The following is an 18,732-nucleotide window of genomic DNA, read 5'->3' on the forward strand; positions in this document are numbered from 1 at the left end:
CCGTTCCGGGACACTATATAAATGGACGTTAACGTGATTATAAATTTGCATTTTACATAGTCAAAATACAATAGGTATTGCGCAACCGTGATATGTTACGTCATTAACCTTGGTTTACTAATAAAAACTACACCGTATGCTAACTCAAACAAAACAAAACTTGCTTACTGTACAGCAATAAATCACGTAAAGAACAAAACAAAATGAAAATGTAGACTAGAAGACTACTGATACCGTAGTCATCCTAGGCTACTACTACATGATGTTTCAGAACAGAAGTATGGGGATAAAAATATTAAATAACTCATAAAACACCATAAAATCATAGTACTGTACTTAAGTCTTTCTGGTAATAATAACAATGATAAAAATAAGATAAAGATAAAAATGATGTAAAACACCTCTTATTATTTCTCTTTGTTCTATTCTTTCTTTGGTTTCTCTACATCCACAAGTTGTCATGGTTACTAATCACCCAACGACCCAACCACAAAATATTGTAGTGTTGTGACAGCAGACAGAAGCAGACGATTGTCAGTATGTCAGTGTCAGTGCAAGATTGTCAGTCTGTAGGTGCGAGCGTATAGGTTGACCTTGACGATACTGATCGATATTTCTCCGTTTTGCTTCCATCTTATTTTTGTTAAATGAACTGTAATATTTCAATAATTGGGAACCTACTGCACATAAAAATTACCGTAAATAGTTAAATATATCGTTCATATCGAAATATTAGACTGAAAAACACAGTTAATAAAACATTTTCTTGGGATTTGTGAGGTTATACAATATATAGGCATCATGATGATGCGACTCCAGTTTAGCGAGGTTCTACTGTATTTGCAAGTTAAAGTTACAAATAGAAAACCCATTATGGTTTGTATTCAATGACCGATGTATTATACAAAATAAATTATAACTTATTTTGATATTAATCAGCAGCATTTATTACAGCTTGCAGCACTTATTGGTATATATAAATATCCCAGTTACTATTAGTAAAAAAAAAAATAAAACACAAAATTGTGTGGCCATTCAATTTTCATAAACACAGTGTTAAACATTTGACTCTGCAGAATACCGGATGGTAAAGAGTGTTTGGTTTCAAGAAAATAAAATAAAAAATAGTTTAACCTGCTTTACTATTTATTTTGAAAAATAATAGATAGGAAACCATAAGGATAGGTATGGGATTGAACTGAAATAATTGCAGGAAAACTTAAATCGTAAAGTCCACAAACTGTACATTGTTAGAGAGCGAGAGATTTGATAATTTGATAATTTGTTTATTTTTCCTGCCACAGTTTGGACCTATGGTCCACTCTTTCACTGTGACAGGCAGAATATTTACAAACATTACTCTGTGGGAGAGAGAGAGAGAGAGAGAGAGAGAGATTTGATAAGGAATCTGAAAAGTAAACAAATAATCGATTCTGGCGTTCGTTATATTGTAACCCCCTCCCCCCCCCGTATTTGCACTCGTGACCACTTTTTGTTGCTTCCTTATCATTCATCCGTCCCAAAATATAATTCCTGTAATAGTTTGTTTGTAAAATTAAAATTATTATAAAAATATTTTATCTTTCGAGTGTAGTTTCATGGTTATTCTTATCAGATAGAATAATATCGTTGTCATATGTAATAGTTACTCCTTCGCGTTACGCAATTGCGTAAAAAACAGTTCCAGTATCTCGGACAAGATTCACGTATATTTCTCGAGATAAAGAAAATCCGTATAGTTCCCGGTCCATGGAAACACTGTAAATACTAGGATAAAAAATATTGTATAAAGGAGAAGTTGACTAAAATTTCAACTGAAGGTAAAAAAATCAAAATAACTTAAAATATGAGATGATGAACGGGTAGGATCAAGATTCAACCAATTATAATTAATTAATACTCGACGATCCTTATTAGAGAGGCATCATATTTATTTGGAGTATGAACATGTTTAAACATTAACACGTAGTTAATCACTATCCCAACACAAATAGTAACAAGGAGTAAACGAAGGTTACAGACCGCTGGGTTTTACCGCTACAAAGTAGGGTAGGGTGCCGTACTGGCTACACTACTCCACGATAGAACACACGATGAGACAGTCTCCGCATTGGTATTGCAGTTACGCTTATCGACACAGGCAGCAGCACCGGTTTGCTGTTTTCATACGTATAAAGTGCACGGGAAGCCATACCTGACTGGCTTATGGGAGAGCTGACTGGCTTTCGGGCGGGTGACTGCCACACCGAGTAAATTACCAGCGCACTGACTGCCAAACCGGGCGGGCACAAAAGTATATATATATATATATATATATATATATACACATATAAAAATTTGAACGAATGGTGTTTTTGGCCTCTGGGGACATCAAAATGAAAAAGTAAATCGGTCCCGGGTCTAGGTCTTACCGTGCCACCTACGGTAATAGCTACTTCCCTATAGGGAAATTCGCTAAAAACATATACTGTAGTTAAAAATCTATTGACATGGATTCCATTATGTCTACTAGTTCAACTGGTAATATTCAAATAGTTTATTATTAGGCACAAAGTAAGTTAAAACGCGTTCGTAATAAATATACATTTATTAAATCAAAGGAAAAACTTTAATATACCGGTAATGGTCCATGGACATTGAGTTCTCATGAAAAATAATCCTCAGTTTTAGTTTTATGAGAGTAACTAGATGTGTTATTTTGTCAGCTCAACATTGAAGCAATAAACGAAGTATATACACGATTAATTACCACTGATAAATTTTTACTGTAATGAATTCATTCAGCATAATTGAACCTGATACAGAAATGTAGCTTTGTTTATTTGTCAATGTCAAGTGATATATTTCATTTCTGCTTCAGAGAGAAAGTATAACTCAGGAAAATGAACATTTCGGGAGCGCTAGAACATTTGACAGTTAGTGTTTCTTTGTAAGATATGTGACATATTTGCTGAAAATGTTCGGCCGTTCCGTTTACAAAAAATTACCTTTTATATAAACTTATTTTTTGAACCTTTTACGTTTAAAAAATAAACTTTATTATTGGGATAAGGAATATCATAACGACAGTTTAAGCTAATGGGAGTTTTGATTCAGATCAATAATTTCTAAGTTCTACCAATAATAATGTGACATTTCATTAATGCTATTGAATATCGAAATCTTGTTTTCTCCACCCCCCCCCCCCTACTTATGTAGTCACCAGTTATTTTTACGAGAAATTCTATACTTTCATGTTAAAACTGTGTATCCGTTAGTAAATAAAAAAAATAAAACTTTGTGCTCTTAACTTATCACTTTTAAAAGAATATATTTGTATATTAAAATATATTTACACTTAAAACCGTTGTTTTTATACTACAAAAGCACTTGAAAAATAGTCTTTGCAAACAAATAAAAAAACATGTTACATAGTTTATTTATTCACGTTTAATTTATATAACTTTCTGGCATGGTAAACAGTAGTTTATTTATAATAAAATTATATACTAAACCATGTCAGTTAAGTAATAAGGGAAACATACCGTGTTAATTAAAGGTGCTACTTTATCTACAAATAAATACATTTGTTTACCACCTCATAATTAAAAAAAAAGAGCGTAGGCTATATATTGGAAACCTTGCAAAAGGCGTCGGGGATATTGTTTTAATTATTCTGTAACTATCTATATTTGCAAAATAGTATTCGCCAAGCTTAAAGTAACAAGGGCCTCAGGTCTTATCCGATATTCACATCACTCGGTGTTTAGCTTTAGCGTGTGTTCCTCCTGAAAACATTGTGAGCATTTTACCTCAATAGAGCGGAAAAGAAAATTATACACAACTCTTTCCGCTTATATGTTGATTTGAAACGATCCATGTTTCCCGAAAATCATATAATCTCTAGTAAAATTTGTCCTAGCTCCTACACATTGTTGGCCAACAACGAATATTAGACGAAATAGATAAACTAATTACTACTAATAAAAAAATTATCTCATGTAACTTTTAGTGATTATCCATTATTCAAATCTTTATATTAATTTGAAACTGTTTTTCTTTGTGACAGCTATTTTGAGAGAACGGCTGGGCGTAGAAACTCGGTAGAGGTGTCTAAAGAAAGGTCCTGGTCTGTAGATGAGCCATCAAAAGAGAAACATGGAGAATTCCCTCGGGGCTCTGCCCCAGTGGCCTTTAAATTTCCATCCCATGTTATTCTTATGGAGGAAAACGAGGTTTTTGTCACAGCTAATTTGAGAGAACGGCTGGGCGTAGAAACTTGGTAGGGGCGTCTAAAGAAAGGTATTGGTCTGTAGGTGAGCCCTCAAAAGAGAAACGATGTAAATTTCCTTGAGGCTCTGCCCCAGAGGCTTTTAAAGTTCACTCTGCAATTTTGTTTACATTTCGACCATATGGATAATTTTACACTACTTTTAATGAACCAGCTGTTAATATTAAAATTGTATTCAAAGGTCTACTGAAACTGTCAAAATTAAATGTTTACATTATTATTATTTATGATTTTAAATGGATTCTCCACTGCATGGCAAGTTTTTTATGGATTCAACAAAATGATGAATTTATGATACGTTTGAAATGTTTTGTTCAAAAATCTATGCTTTATTGCTCTTAGAAAATTTTTAATTATGAAATAAGTGTGACTTTTAACAATTTCAAAGGAACATATAACTATTCCTTATCGGGTTAGCTTATACATATTGTAAGGTTGGCACTTGCCTTTTTTTCCTACTTTCAATCACCATTTATTTTTAAATTCAAGAAAGAACACCTGAGATTAATTTATTGGTATAACAGTTTTTGATAATCGGGTTGAAAATTGTGTCATAGATGAGTACGTTGAGGATGAGAGCTGTGTTCAAGTTTTGGAATAGACTAACTACGGAGTCTATGGTTTTGGTGAAGTAGGTCAATTCAGGTATTTAAAAAAAATGTGTACACAGTTTTTACTTTGATGTACATATGTAGCTAGGTTGAACAACGCATCTAAACCTCACTACATACAAAACATTCGGAAACACAACAGTGTCATCACATCTCATCGCATTTGCATAATTTGTTAACAATGCTGGACTAGGTTATGGATTTGGTTCCGCAAATGTTCAAGATTTGTGATAAAATTTCCTACAATTATGGTTCAATCCAATCCACAAAATACATGCACAGCTTTATGTGATCTATATGGCCAAGGCAAAACTACCCTATAAGTTAATGAATTATCAAGTAAGAACAGGATGATTAAATACATGAGTCGATGTGGCAAGAGAAGAATTTAAAATTGCTGAGATCGAAGTAAGAATGTTACTGCTTTCTGGAGAATCAGATATTTTTATCAAAAAAAGATGACGATTTACTCATAAATCCGGATACAATCTGAATGATTTTCCTAAAGCAGATGGAATTAGTGGTTAGTAATAAATATTGACTCTTTCCGTAACATGATAGACTAATTATATGAAATCATTCTCCCATATAGTGAAAGTGGCTTTGGTATGAAACAAACTCATCAACAAACAATCATAAGAATCCTAAAAAAAACCTTTTGGGCAACCTAAAGCCGATAAAAAGAAAGGTAGGAAATATTGTGTTAAACGAATTCATCAATCACGTTTTTTAGGGAACACAATCGTCATACTTATTACTGCATATCCTCCCTTCATATAACTAAGATTTTAATGACTTCACTCTATCCAACGCAGTTAGCTGAATTTACATAAAACCTCAAGATTAACCGTCGATTTCGACGGGGTTCAACTAGTATTAACTTAAGTGAAAAAGGGTCCATCAAAATAAAATATAAATGTGTGACATGTTTACAGTCTCTTTTGTTACATATACTTCTCAGAGAGTCATAGGGTAGCCACAATATAAAACTTGTTAAATATTGAGAGAAATATGTTATTCCACAATAATGCCAAATAGTTTCTAGTGGTGATGACCTAACCAACATATGTAGCCTAATATCAAGAGGATTGTTCTCGTTCTCCTTAAGGTTTCTATTTCTCTAATTTTGTAATCTATTTGTTTACTTGATAATGTGTAAAAACCATCTAATCTCGTTAAAAAAGTGAAATATATCCATCAGATAGTTGTCAACTACTACTAGGATTTAAAACGTGGTATCGAGCCTGCAAACGTTACTTGAAGCCCTTACTAGAAACTGTAATATAATTAGTGTAGGCCTATCTTATAACCTACGAACTTAAATACCTTGTTAAATATATCCACACATTATTTTGAAAAAGAAACTTACTATTTAAAAAGTAAAATGGCAAACTATATGCTTCTATGATTAAATTGTTCTCCAATATGTACTTATAAAGTTGAGCGAACGCATGTGAACTCTTAGTAAACATTTTATAAAATTAAATTTGTTTTTTAATTTTATAATATAAAATAGAAGCTATGTATTAACGATATTCTAATATACTTAGCATTGTAAGCTGCTTCTGGAACACAACACCGATCTTCAACTCTTTATAAATATAAATTGTTTACAACAGGTGACCAACAGACATGGCCCATCCATTGATGTCTTACTTACGCACCATTTAACACTGGTTTCCAGATCAATAGGTTTTAAGACATGATAAATGTATGTAAGTTGCAGATATATGTTAAAATAACATTAAACGGTTTCCACACCATTTATATGGACAAACGCAGTTTTATTTTGTATAAGGGGTGTGTTTTAAAATACCCATGTTGTTTTAAACTATACTGAATGCCATATATTTAACAAATGAGACTAATGTAATACCAGGCATGAACTAGGCTTGAATCAAAGTTAGTATTGGCATTTATTGTTATGCAATTAGACACATATTGCAATTCCACTCCGTTTACTATAACTATAAATAAATAAACATACAAATTACATAGTTATTGACTTATTGGAAATAAATAATGTAAAAATAAACGTGTCAAACAAACATGAAACTTGCATAAAGTCATTTATTTTCTGTTTTTGTTGACAGACGCCAATGTGTGGATTAGCACCAATCAAATGTGCTAAGCTTTTTAATAAATCACTCTGCCAACAATATATTGTTTAGTTAATGTTATTAACTCATCACAGTATAGTTCCATTTTTATTTTTATTTTAATGCACCAAATGATTATATATTTATTTTTAATAAACAGTTCTTTTATGGAATGAAAATGATGCAAACAATTACAAAAATAACCTGAACACTTGTTTTAATTTAGACAAAAAAACTGATACGATAGTCCAAAACGGAAAAATTTAATTTAAAATTAATTAAGCTGCATGTTAAGCGTTCTCATTTAGGTAATGGGGGAATAAATGTGTTCATGAAAAGTGAAAAGTTATATTTTAATTATAGTCATGTAAAAAGAATGAAAAATATAGCCGAAAATATTTGTGAGTTAATACGTATTATGGAAATACATAAGGACATCAAACACTGGGTTTTTTTTCATGTGTTTGGACGTATATTGTAATATTTTTTTATGTGAGATTGAAGGATTGAACTTTTCAAATATATAAGTTTTACCAATGAAAATGACGAATTCATTTATAAATTGAAAATATTTTTAGGGATCGGATGAATTTGATTCGTCATTGAACCAAATAGTTAAACATGGCACAATAATATCATAGTAATACTACACAACCGTAAGATGTTTTGAATATGAATACCTCTTTTTATATTAACAAATTAAAAGAATTTTCCCAGATTTAATATCGTTTAGATATTTTCTATTAACATCTAGGATCTCCTTACCTGGTTTTGATTAGTATTTCGGTAAGGTAATGTAAATGTATTAAATACTACAATCGTGTTCACGAATATATTTTAGAAACTTTTTATCAGACCTTTCTTATTGTTGGCAGACGAATAAACTCCAAGTTTTACACGTCACATTTTTAAACTAAGGAAGGGCATCATTACTGTTACGTTCTTAGTGGGACGTCATTTTACAATCTACATTATATGACATGTGCCCAGTTTAACTCTTTAATGTTTTTTGTCTCCTTTTAATATTCACCTATAAAAATTACCCACATATCATTAATGTAAATTATAAAATATTGTACAAAACTGTGTATATATATATACCTATTGATATTGTATGTATATTAAACAAGTAAGTAGGTAAGAAAAAAAGACAAAGCCACCTTTTTTTAAAACAGTAGAATCAACATTTTAATGCATACATTTTACAATTTGTGCCATTTTATAATTAAAATAAACATAATTTACAAACACATTTTTATATCACACATGTCTATAATAGGTAAGCAATATGTTCATAGAAAGATAACATGTTGAATATACTGGCTAAACTTCAGAAAGGAGGTTAAGTGTGTTGGGTTGTTTGTTAGTTACGGAGACGGATTTGGCTGTAACTCTCTTGCTTCTCGAAATGTCATGTCAACTTTTTATACTTTGGTGTTGATGCTTGCACCCAGTCCAGTTCAGCTCTTCAATTTTTTTTTACTAAAGAGTTACCTTTAATAATAATAATGTATGAGGTACGTAAGCCATCATAAGAATGCAATCGTTTTAAAATCTGTTAATACACATATATAGTATAAATCATTGTTTGAACTGTATGACTTCCTCCTTACTTTACAATGATAAACAGACAGATTTTCTGCTATATTTTATATATAGGGAGAAGGTGACGTTATTAAACTGGTACACTACTGGCCAATATTTCGGTTGCATTGCATAAAATTTTCTTTAGAATAAACATTGTTAAATCGTAGAATTCAAGCTTTAGCGAAATTTGTGTTCAGTCTTATGCCATTCTTGGTTTTAGTAGGCTAAATAAAATAATACCTGTTTTTAAAAGTGTATAGCGGTATGGCAATTGACATTACCATGTTAAGCTATGTAATGTTATGTCCATTGGGAAATTCAAGTTAATAAGGAAATTATGTTTGCGCTACGTTTATACACACGTAGAACATATTTTTTATATCCCTATAAGTAAAAACACTGTTTAAGCGAATACAAAAATATCAAAGGTATAATATAAAGTATTTAAAGTTAATTTGTATAGTTAAAGTATAATTGCAACATTTTAAACGTGCTAAATTTGTGTACCATTCGTTACAATGGAGTTCGTTACAAATAACAAATAAGCTTACGTGATTGTAATTGGAGGTCGGGTTATGGTTAAAACAAACGTTAATTTAGTTTGTATACATAGTAATGAAACATAGTTCTTTGATGCTAGTGATGTCGTTTTTAAATTTCACCTGTTGAATCCATTGTCCGTACTACTATTCACTAGACAGTTTATCTGATATAGAGTCTATTCTGTTTATTTATATATAGCTGGCATGTGTTTCGGACACGGAAAGTCTTGGATATTCCTTTTTATTGGATATTTCCTATACTCCTTTCTATTTAGGAAAAAGATAAATTCAGCTAACTAATAACTAATATCTATGATTAAGCACTAGTTTTAGAGGTAATGATTTAAGGTTTTTAAACTATTTACTAAACAGAAACAAACGTGATAACTCTTGTGTCATAGCCACCTGTGTATTGACAAGACTAATGAAACCGCGTTTTAGTCCAATGCAACCGGTATGCGATAAATTATCAACTGAAAAAAAAAAAAAAAAAAAAAAAGAAAAAAAAAACAGAGCAAATTTGGCTAAACAGCATAAGTGAAGACTATGCAATCTGTTCATTAGCCTTTTTAATTTTACTTATTATTACTTGTTCCTGAAGGATTGCTTAAAAAATAATAAATTAATTATTAAAACATAAAATAATTATTAATTTAATGTTTTTATCAGTAGTGAAAAAATGTGTTTTAAGGTTACTCTTAAGGTGATCAATGAACCATCGAAAACAAAAATAATACAACGAAAGTTTATGATATCCAATAAGGTAAACTTCTCTTTGAACGTTTACAACGATCTCCACTGCCCTTGAGGATTTTTCAACAATTACGTCTTTCAGCTATTTGTGTTTCATCCAAGTGAAACCTACTAATAATTTTCATTCCTTGTTGTCTAAAATTATAAATAATATTTCTAAAGCACTGTTTTTTAGTGATATGCATTTCTAGAACACATCATAATAATTTCGTAGTAACTTGTTTATCCGATTAAATTATCTTACTATTTTCTCAAATGGTGAAGTAGAGTGGACCAAATTCAAGGATGTGAAGTTAATGTTCCATACTCAAAAGTTATCCCGTTGGATTACAGCAATTAGTGTAAAACCAAGTTGCATTCAACACAGCATTCCTATTACCTTTGGTATACCGCATGATGCAACAGTTATCACATTATCTGTCTATGGTGATTCGGGTCTCTCTCCGGTTTATTAACGTTGTTGCTTCTGTTGATGAAGTAGGATGGTAATAATATTTAAGAGAAGCGGTTTGTAAAAAATTAGCTAACAGTAATATGATGAGGTTATTGTAATATTTACACTATCAGAACAACCCAAAATTTAATCTACCTCTTCTCGGACTAAGTTTTACAATACGGTAATAATCCTTTGACGTCAAGACATATGTTGCAATTAGTTTGGACCAACTCCTGTTTTTGTAAAATTATTTCTTTTCTTCTTGCCAGATAATGCAACAGAGGTAAAAATTTAATTGAGTATTATACCCGCAATAATTGAAATTTTCAAATGAAAGATCAAATTACACAGTCATGTTATAGTATAAAGAAAAAAAACTATTATAAATTATTTTCCTAGTGCCCACTAAGTATTCAAGCAGTTGTTGATAATGCGTTTTTTAATCAGAAGAAGAGCAATTATATTGAAATAGAATCTTTTTTTTTATAAAGTCAGGAAATTGTACCGATCCTTCTGGTTCTTAAAAAATGTTAACGTAAAATAGTGAAGTACATTAAAACCCCATGTAAAAGACTTGAGTCACTTGAAGCCACGAATATTTTTCTAGTGAAAAGTAATCAAATATAGGGTTTAAATGTATTATTTTGTTAGCCTTATTTTTCGGTTAGTTTGTTCCGGGTTTGGTTTCCATCTAAACAAGTGAACTTAATTAATTGTTTGTTGCAGTTAATTACGTTTGTGTATTGTGTTGTTTATTGAATTGCTGCTTTTAATTAATTGTTTTAGTTTGCGTACACGTATATGCAATGGCTAACTAACGTATTCGTTTGCGTGACACACTTGCTTGCATACACGTTTATGTAGACTTAAAAAGCAGTAGTAGTGAATACTTAAAAGTATTCACAACCGTCGTAAATGCGCATTGGCTCTCTTTTTTATAATTAGATTACAAAATTTTACAAAAACAAGTCTCTAAATGGGCTATGCATGTGAGTCAGTAAATGTTAAGATTGTGGATAAGGTTTAGTGATTTAACCAGACTTTCGATGCGGTGTTGTGCTGCAGCGTCTAATCTTGTTTGTTGGTTAATGTACATCATAACCGTAAAGGCAATAATAATTTGAAAATTGACTCATACATTGAACAGTGGTCTATTACTCTAACACATAATAATATTTATGGTTAATCATAAGGTTTCATAAGGATGCAAAACTATTTTATGTAATTCACAATTAATTATGATCATAAACTTAGTTTTTGTAAATACAAAATGAAATTAATCCAATAAATGCTAACTATTGACGTGAGAACATAGTTGTCTTGTAAAATAACTATTTTGATTAATCCTATTTTATAAAAAAAACCTTTAATTATACTAATGTTAATAAAACTGTGTCTTAATTTGCTAGTCTATTACAGACATACATCTTGTTTGTAATATAAATACAATCATTGTCCAACCGTCGAATAAATTATGCAGCAAGGGTCTTGTGATTAAGATTGAATCAATAACATTAAGGATCGCTCTCTCTATTAGATCTTGGATCTAATTTATAACGAAATAAATTTGTAGTTTATATTACCTATATTAAAACCTGCCACATTTTTTTACTGGAATATGCTGTCATAATTACGTCTTTCTTACATTATTTTGTTGTATTTTGAAACGTTGCTCTTTTGTTTTCCTAATAATAAATTGCACGAACATAAGACTTTGACAAACAACACAAGGGGTGTGTATACGACGTTAAGAACAGAAGGTTGGCGGCCTACAGAATATTATACGTATAAGTAAGTAATAGCATAATTAAAGAAATGAACGGATAAAGCAAAACCATCACGAATCCTCTTTTGAAAATCTACTTAGGCCTAAAGGATGATGAAATATCTGTATTCCTATGAGATGGGCTAAAGTGTACAGAGCCCTTCCATGTAAAAAATTTACAAGACTTGAAATGTATGAGTTTAGAATTAAATAAATTTATACTAACAATGTTTATATGACAAAAACAAGTAGTATAGATTAAATGGTACTCTAGTATTCAATATGCATTAACGTCACTTTTCTCCAGCAATAAGCAAAGTGATGGATTGACACAATGCATTGTTGTCTGCTTTGAATACACCATTATCTTGTTATGTAGGCCTATGTGGATGTAGATAGCAACGTACGTGGATTGATAACTCCTCTCCTTCTTTGTGATAACAAATAAGTAAATATACATACTGTATAAAACAGTACAAGCTCATAAATATCAATAAAAGGTTAAATTACCTGTGTCCGCCGGTCGATCCTGTAGAATCCTATTTATAATCATAAATATCGTAAATCATGCTGACTATGCCAACGCCTGTAGAACTGTTCGTAATGTAAAACGTAATACGGCTTCAAACAATAGATGATGTTTAAAATAAAGATATATAATTATTTCGAGGAAAAACCAATAAACAAATAATTCGTGAAAAAATACACTATTTTAAAATTTGATTATTTGAATAGTATTAAAGTGTATGCATTATTTATTCAAATATTATCTTTACATATTTAAGTATCAAACATGTTATAGCACTAAAGGGTGTGTTGCTTGAAGGTTGTCCCAAGAACATAGAACGGCCTGTGAGTTTGAGACAAAATGTAATATAAATGTAAATTTTCTGCCTGGCCACCTTTATATTTGCATACAATCACACAAGATTTGGATTCAAGAATGACATAGACCTTACTCTACCGTGCATGATATTTCAGCCATAATATAGCTTTTTTGTAAAAAAAATTGAAGTAAGATACCTTACCCATTTACTTAATATTAATCGTTATTGATTAATAATAAGTAAATGGGTAATATGTCAAATAAAAGGTCGTAATATAAATGAGTGATGATTTTTTATCGAATGGACAAAGGTTGTTGTTGCTGGGTGACCAACACCTTATAGAGTTCCTCCTGACAATATTGTTCTAAAAAACTAAACGCAAGGTACTGCAGGTGTTATTTTTAGAACAGGGACATTTTATATTTCCCTACTATGAGCTTGTTATAAGATAAATTCCACGAAGTAATCAAATGTTTGCAAACTAGATCATTAGAAAAAAAAGTAGCTTTCGGTGGTTCTTTTTGGTCATTGATCATTGATTTTAATAAATAGTCAAAATAAAATTAAAACTATTTTTATTGGCAAGTTATTTTTACAAAATGAAATAAACACAAACAATGTTAAGCATATGTCTTAAAAATACAATCTCTTATTTGAATGTTAAAACAACACACTTAGATCCATGATAAAATAGCCACTTAGATACACAATGAAAATTTAAAAAAATAGTCGTGAGCAGTTGAGTTTAAAGATTTAAACATTATTGCGTAGAACTGCTTTTAAATTAGTCTTTAAAACTCTGAAAACCCCCATAAAACTTCGTTTTGCAAAATCTAAGCCCTTTTATTGTCATAAGTTGATAAAACTAACATTGGAAACTTCATAAAATTTCAGAAAATATGCAGCTAATTATATTAACAATTAATAAATCCGAAAATACACACGTGGAATATTTATATTTTTTAAGTGTTATGTGTAAGATTGTACGATTTGTGGTTTGTATCAAATGTGTTATATTTAACGTGTTATATGTTAATGAATTTAAAAGTATCGTATGTAATATTAAAAAGTTTAATATATTTTGTATTTTAATTTAAGACTTTATTGTTTGTGCTAGTTGGATTGCTTATATTCAAAATGCAATTAGCACACTATCAAACAAAAGATTTCTTTTATACTTTATACTTTATGAACTCTGTATTCTAATCAATTCACAAACTCCATGATTATATCATATACTTTAGTAATACATCTTCTTCAGAAAATGTTAACCTATACATTATAATATCTTCATCAAATAAGGGTTTAACTATATAAACTGAAATTATTTTATTATTTCAAACAGGAATCAAAATATTTGCCAAGTCTAAAATAAAGTTACACTTAAATAACGTCTACTGTATTTAAAGGGCAATTGTACTTGTATCAAAGAATAAATGTCAGTAGATTTTTCCCTTTCACGTAAATTGGTCTGATAAAGAAAAGTGGCTTTGTTAATTTGTCAATGTCAAGTGATATATTTCATGTCTGCTGCAGAGACAAAGTATTACTCTGGAAAAATGAACATTTCACGAGCGCTCTACAACGTCTGGATGTTAGTTATAACAATACATCAAGCACATACCTAGTAATTATTTCTAAAACTATTTAGTGTGGACATGAAGTTATTCTATGGAACTTACTAATGTGGTAAAACCCCTTTTTACTTTTTTTTACTCTTGGGTTGTGTATCCCTTGAATCACTGAATAACGATTCTAGTTCATCCAACTAATTAATTTGTTGTATTTTAAAAGTTCTGCTGTTATATTCTGAGCTATACAAGGGAAATAACAAAAAAAAAACAAGTCAATTTGGTTATTGAATTATTTTTCTTAAATAATACAGTTCAAACAGAAATTAAATAACGGTTTATACAGAAACTGTACCTTTTAAAATCACCTGTATAAATCTACAACTAAATGAAATGCAGTAAAACCAAGGTAAACTACATTTAATTGTAAAACCTGATCCATGTACTCCAAATTGTTGCTTGCAAAAGCAGGGATTTCATTGCATTAGCCGTCTCTCAGAGAGATTGGAGCCATAAATAACAGAGAGATGGACTTGGTCTACGTGCAATATTGGACTTATTGTTACAAGTCACACCATTAATGGACCTGGAATTGTAAGTTTATTATGTTTTATAACAGTTTTCATTAAGTATAATATTGTTTTTTTTTTATTCAAGCAGCCTAAATGAGGCAAGAAATCAAGCTGTATATCAGCACCGACTTTCGGTAGCGTCACAGACTTCGAGCCCAAGGCAGCGATGTTGAGGGTTCGTATCCTGGTAACTTCCGAAAACATTTTATCAGTACAGTTTACTTTTGTACAGTACCAGCTCACCCCTTGCTTTGCTGGATACGTTCAGTAAGTCCATGTAGACGGGCAAATGCAAGGTTAAAAGAGGCCACCTACAAAAAAAAAAAAAAAAAAAAAAAATTGTATGCAGGTTAAATTCTAACTAGTATATAGAATACTTACCTACAGTTATGATGAACGAGGTTTAATTTAATTTTCATTGATATTCAGTTAATTTCCTACACATGAATATTATTGATACACTCTTACGCAATGTGTTGCGTACTTTGCAGTGCCATGTTAAATCGTCAAAAATGTTTATTACATAAAGGGGTTTACATTCAACCTTTACTTATTAATACTTATTAGCTATGAAGTAGTTGAAGACCTTGGTATATTGTGTACACATTGTCCTTTGATGTTAAAAATATTAATATTACTTGAACCACAACATAAAGAGCAGGTTTACGAGTACAAATTGCTTAAAAATCTTACATATTCTTAAAATAACAAATATTAACTTAAATGTATGACAAAATTTAAATGTTCAACAAGTCCAATATATAGCGATCTGTTTCATTCACAAGCTGTGTTTAAACTGGTACAAAAAGTAAATATTTAATTCAATATTTACTTATGTAAACATTTCATTATTAACATTTAACTTTTCATTATTAAATGGCAATATCTCCAATATAAGTTGAATATTAACTGAGCAATTAATCACTAAACGGAATCTGAAAACGTGTTTTACCAATGAAACATGTTCTAAATAATGTATTTCAGTCGTATCATATTCTGCATTGATTAATACACAAGTCTAGTAAACATTACATGTTAAATGTCATAACATGACAAATCACCTACAAGTACAACTACATCATCTGGAATTAATTTGTCATGTTAATTCCTCTCTAATATGTTGTAATATTTATGGATCAAGCATACAACACAACGTATATTACATGTGTCATTTCGTAATCAATTGTTTACCACAAACTCACCAATTATATTTATTTTCGATTTTTTACCTACTACTTTGGATTATAATCGATTATAATGCGCTTTACTTAATAGTGTTATTTATTTCTAAATATTAACTTGCCTACACTCTATGGCTCCTAACCAATAATTTTAATAAAGTAACTGTTAGAATCGCTCAAAACATTTTATAATATATCCCACTTGGTATTCCAGTAATTTTTATTCTTTTGCATTTCGTAAAGAAAAATCTTTTTCAGACATTGAACAAAAAATCAATAAAAAGTAAATATGTACTGCAAGCCCAAGCTCACGCCACAGGATTTTGTCAGTAGAAAGGCCTCCTTATAAGAGAAACGTTTCAGTAATGATGTCCTTTCAACCGAACTCCTTTACAAGTGAAAAGAGAAACTCAACATGCTCTTTGGCTCCGTAAGCTAGTAGGTTAATCATTGTTTAGGTGAAATATTGACCTTTAGGTTGAATATTTCTAATTGCAATTTAAATATCAGTGCTAGCTATTGAGTTAGACATTCCGTTTTATATGTAGCCAGTTATTTTATGATTTTTTTAATAAAACATTGTTGAATGTTACATTTATAGAGTGTGCTGTTTTGGCAATCGTATTAATAATTTGACTATTTATTCTATCACTGTTGATGAGGCGAAAAAATGACTACATTTTTTAATTTCAAATTTTAAGTATGGTATTAATCGACGTGATCAGAGTTGTATGCAGAAGAACCCTCATACACTGGGAATTTGATTGTAATTATGATAGAAAGTCTTATAAATAATATGTTGATTTAAATATCTTTAAGTTTGTATGGCAAATAATTTTCAATACTATCAATCTGCTTAAAATGACATAGATTTACGTTAAATATATAGTACAACAAAACTAGTTGTGTTATCATTGGCAAGAATTACAACAGCTAAATAAACTCATCCTAGTTGTATACACGTCATACAATTTAAAGATCAAAAGAACCAATCATTGAAACACGACCTGTAAATAGTACAATACATGCGTTGTGTTATGGTGTATGTCATACAAGTGATTAATCAGCTGCATAGACTAGTTGTCTGCTCCTGAGCCTGGCTGTAATCATAAGTATGATTTAATGCAAAGTAGGCAAATGTATATGAATGGTTAAATCTATTTACATACTTAACCAACATGTTTCTATTGTAAACTCTTTGCTTTTAAAATTCTGATGGCCGTCTTTAGTCATAGTGTTATTAGAATCAAAATCAACCAAATATATAAAACAAACCCTCGAATAAAATAAAAATCATATACTGTTTCAAGGTCAAAAAATGTCTCTAGCTTATTTTCAGATCTGTGTTATTTTCAAACTATTCCATTTAGTAGAAATGCTGTATTGTTTATAAAAATATGGCCTTAGATTACTGTCTGTTTGTTAAAATCAAACATTTCTTTAATGGTAGCTTATTTAACAATCAACCTACCAAATAATATACCTTTTGTCCATAAGTACATTTTCTTTAATTTCTCCAAACAGTCTGTGATTGCCTGCCGATATTTTCAGTGTGGAAGTAGACTGGGTGATGCAATAACATTTCAATATCCTCAACCCTGTTTCTTGCAGCTGACACTTCTGCATAATAACACACGTTACATAACTCGCATTATGAGGATCAGATTTCCAGAATATCTTCTACGAGAGACACATCAATAATATAATATTGACGGCCATTTTGGACTATACAGTAGTTGATATTTATTTTTTGGTTAAGGGGTTTACAACCTATGTTCATATACCCAAAAGTATGTGAACACTAACAGTTAAAAATAATTTATCATTATAAAGCATATTGTCCATGGCTAATATTATAAAGCTCTTAGTGTGTATAATATTGGTGTGAAATTGATGGATATTATTTTCAAACGAAATAACGACAAACTACAAGCAATGATATAATCTCTTTTTTATGAATTCAATTTGCGATAGACCTAATGTTTTTCCTTGCACTATTTGCTTATACATTAGTACAACATGATTGAGTAATAATCCAAATCATCAAGAAAGAACAGTTCAGTTGAATGATTTAACACACAAAAGTAACAAATATGCATTATAAAATCAAATTAATAAACCCTATCCCCTAATAGTTTCTCCAATATACCCTTACAAGCTCGTAGTCTGCCAGTCACAGATGACAGGACAATGCATATTAATGGTAGCTGAATATTTATCAGCCCCTTCCTTCATTGTGTTAGGGGATGAGTTTACTAATGTCAATACTACTTTTGATTATCTGTACACTTCTTATATCTGCCAACTCGGTGACTGATAAATATACTTTAATTAAAATTTATATCGGCAAACAGTCAGAACGTAGAAAGCTCAAAGCTTTGAATTAAATCAAATGCAAGTAATCAATTGATACAGCACTAAATAATATTACATAAAATGTAATTTAACAAAAGAGTAAATTTGTACTATACGATATGCACATAATAATGAGTTTTGGCTTATTTGTAAAAGGATAACA

The sequence above is a fragment of the Macrosteles quadrilineatus genome, unplaced genomic scaffold (assembly GCF_028750875.1).
Source record: "Macrosteles quadrilineatus isolate MER2022 unplaced genomic scaffold, UCM_ALF_1.0 Scaffold_2__2_contigs__length_208266976, whole genome shotgun sequence".
Classification (NCBI taxonomy): Eukaryota; Metazoa; Arthropoda; class Insecta; order Hemiptera; family Cicadellidae; genus Macrosteles; species Macrosteles quadrilineatus.